This window comes from Triticum urartu, chromosome 5 (assembly GCF_003073215.2).
Source record: "Triticum urartu cultivar G1812 chromosome 5, Tu2.1, whole genome shotgun sequence".
NCBI lineage: Eukaryota > Viridiplantae > Streptophyta > Magnoliopsida > Poales > Poaceae > Triticum > Triticum urartu.
Window position 1 is genome coordinate 253,823,641 of NC_053026.1, and position 3,859 is coordinate 253,827,499.

Below are 3,859 nucleotides of genomic sequence, written 5' to 3' on the forward strand. Positions count from 1 at the left end.
GGCTGTACACGCCCCGGAGTCTCAGGAGTGCCGCCCTCGGGCCTCGGGGGCTCCCTACCACGCCTAGTGGCAGCACTTAGCTCCGCGCTGGTGAGAAGACTTGAAGACTAGACTAGGTGACGGATGCAACTTTTCATTTGCTTTCCGTAGTTGGCTCGCCTTCTCTTAATCGAAGTTTGCTTCTGGCGTTCCTTCCTGATTTGGTTCCATCGCCTTTTGCCGCCTTTTCCGAATCTAGTTTGCTTATGTTCTCTTTCTCGCATACCTCACGAGGGGGCTAGGCAGGCGCCTTCGCGAGGGTTTCTTCCTCCTGTGTTGGTCCTTCTCTCTGCCTTCGGTCTGCTTTCCCACGAGGCGCCCTCGTTCGAGCCCACAAGCCATCACATCTCTCCCAATCTGTGCCCCTCGGGTACCGCGATATGAAGCGCTGGGTCAAGGCTCGGGTGAACGATAAGTCTCCTAGTGAGCTTCCTAATGAATTTTTTGCAGTTTCAGAGCAACCACTAAGCCAAGACAGAGACGAGGAAACAAGTGCCTCGTGAAGAAGAGGCTGCCACGAACGCGCCAGGCTAAGTTATCTCTGCACAAAATAACGACACAACACAGAAATAACAAGCATAGCGTAATGATTCAGGAATCACAGTTCAATACACGCCCCTCCAGGCCCATACTGGTTTCATTTTGATGCAGGAAAGAAAAGAGGAACAAAACAAAAGCAGCGTTCCAGCGACCATGGGGGCAGGCCTCCAGCGACGTCCGAGCTTAGCCGGATCCCTCCTCGCGCTTCACGGAGGCGCGGCGACGAGACGACCCGCTACCACCTTTGAAGCGAGCGCGGTGGCGTGGCGGCTGGTCGTAGCCGCCGCTGCTAGAGCTCTCGCTAAGAGAAGAGCCACCGTGGTTGGACGAGGCGCGGCAGGCGAGCTCGCCCTCGTCGCGGCCGTCGCCGAGACCGAGCACCTCCTCGCCGTCGTTTGTCTCGGGGCAGCACCCGGTGCGGCGACCATCTTCCCCAAACACCCTCACCTAGAGGGTCGCATCACCGTCATACTTGAAATGGAGGGTGCACCGCCTGCCCATGCCGCACGCGCGGGTGAACATCTGCCAACCGCGGGCCAGAACTATGTTGCCCGCGGCGGAGACTTCAACCGCGACCCAAGAGGCCCTGCTGCAGCAGCCATCTGCCTGCAGCCAGAGCCCGCCTGGACCAGATGCCGGCAACTCGTCGATGAAGAAGCGCGGAAGCTGAAGCTAGTTGCCGGCCGGATCCTCCGACCAGACAACAAATTCTGGTAGCACCTTTGCCGAGTGGAAGCATGGTCGGGGAGGCCGCACAACCACGGCACGTCTCACCTCATCAACGGGGCTGTCGCGACCGGAGCGACCCCCACCACGCGCGACGGCGCCACCCCGGGAGCGGGGGCCATGGCGGGAGTCGTGGTGTGCTTGCGGGGACGGCCGCGTCCCAGCTTGGGCGCCGGGGAGCTAGGCCCCTCACGAGGGGCCTTTCTTTTCTCCGTGGCGGAGAACCTCTTCGACGGCGCCATTGGAGTCGGTGGTGGAGCAGAGGAGGAAGAAGCAGGCAGAATGGGAAGAAGTGGGGGACGGGGTCTCCGCCCCCTTCCTCATTTATAGCAGGAGAAGGCCAACCAGCGCCCCCACGATCACAGGTAATGATGGTTTTCCTTGCATGTCGCGGGGACTTTCAAGTCGGGCAGTTGCCGAGGCAGCATGGGGAAGCAGAGATGCCCACGTCCAATCAACCGCCACGCGTCAACCGAGTCCGCAGGCTTTTGGGGCCCGCGACGCTCTGCGCTTGACCTTTGGCTTCGCTTGGAAGCCAAGCCCGAGCGTGCCTTGGGCCCAGGGGCTACTGTCGGTGTTCTGGTAATGGGGATCCCTAGACTTGCCTGCCTACGGCCCACGGCGTGGCTGAGCTAGCAGGTCCGCACAGCCCATCTTCATCGATGAGGTATTCAAGACCCTCGCGAGGGGCCAAGCCTCATGAGGCGGACGATGCAAGACCTCCTCAGGAGCAGCCTCGCCAGGCAGGATCACGAGGGGCGGAGAGATCAAGGCAAGGCAAACCTCGCGAGGTCCTCGTGACGTGAGCCATGACGATCGAGACCAGGCGGGCGCCAGCGCGCGCAGTGTCATTTCTTCCTCTTTGGTGCCAAGGGGGCAAGCGCAGGCGCGGAGTACCGAGGCATCAAGGAAAGGTTTCCATATCAGTGCAACGAGACCAAGACCAGCAGGACGGCAAGACGGAGGTCACCATGGAGCCCAAGACGGCGTCTCCACCAGAGCCTTTTGCAGGTGAAGACTATTTTTGTCAGGACAAGTTGTACTAGCTGTCCCCTTTCAAATTGGCCGTTGTTGGCTCCCTTCCCGCTCAATATTTGGGGAGAGGACCAGGGCCTATATAAGTAGAACTAGCCACCACAGTAGAGGAGGACTGGGACGAGGACGGATCATCAAGATCATCCCCAACCACACAAGTGCACCAAGCACAAGAACACCTCAACCTCAGGAGGCTGTTCTTCCTCTTGTATTGTTCATCATCAGCCCAAGAGGCAATCCACCACCACCACACTGGAGTAGGGTATTACACCACAACGGGGGCTCGATCCAGTATAAATCTTGTGTCTTTGTCTTGTGAGTTCATCGAGTTCATCCGCGAGATCTTAGCGAGCCAGGGTGTGGATCGATAGGGAGAAAACCTTCGCGCGCACCCCAGTGTTCGAACCTCGAGGGTTTTGCCGGAACTCGTGATCCGACAGGTTCAAACACTAATTAAAACACTAAAACACAATCATTATAGTAGCATAATTGTGTGCTCACATAAAAATGAAAAATAAAATATATTGGGTTGCTTCCCAACAAGCGCTTATCTTTGAAGCCTCTTAGCTAGGTATTGATAATTTTAATGATGCTTGCATGAAAGACAAGAATTAAAGCACAAAGAGAGTATCATATAGCATGTGAAAATCACATTTAAGTCTAAGATGCTTCCTATGCATAGGAATTTTATAATATAACAAATTATTAAAACAAGCAAAGACTAGCATATGCAAGGAAGAAGAATAAAACATAGACAATCTGAACATGAAAAGAGGTAATTTAGTAACACAAAAATTTGTACAACCATATATCCCTCTCTCGTAATAATTACATGTGGGGTCATATTCAAATTCAACAATATAACTATCACATAACATATTCTCTATATGATCCACATGCATGCAAAGTTGACACTCTTCCTATATAGTGGGATTATCATCAAATAAAGTCATGACCTCCCCAAGCCCACTTTTATCAAAAATTTCATAAGACTGATCATTCTCCAAAGTAGTGGGATCATTATTACCTAAAGTTGGGACTCTTCCAAACCCACTTTTATGAATATCATATTCATCATGAGGCTTAAATAAATTTTCAAGATCATAAGAAGAATCACCCCAATCATGATCATTGCAAAAAGTAGTGGACATAGCAAAATTAGCATCCCCAAGCTTAGGGTTTTGCATATTATTAGCACAATTGACATTATAGAATTTATAACAACATCATTGCAAACATAATTGGATCTAGTGAACTCAATTCACTAGCAATTTTTAGATTTCTTCTTTTAACACTTCATCACAATTTTTAGATTCACGAATCTCAAGCAAAACTTCATAAAGACAATCTAGTGAACTCAATTCACTAGCAATTGGTTCATCATAATTGGATCTTTCAAAGATATTAGCAAGTGGATGAGGATCCATAAGTTTTCGTTTTATCACTAGTACGCGTCGGTTCTATACAAACGGTTTTTGACCCCTTTCTGCGACGGCATTTGGAACCGTCGCCTAGTGAG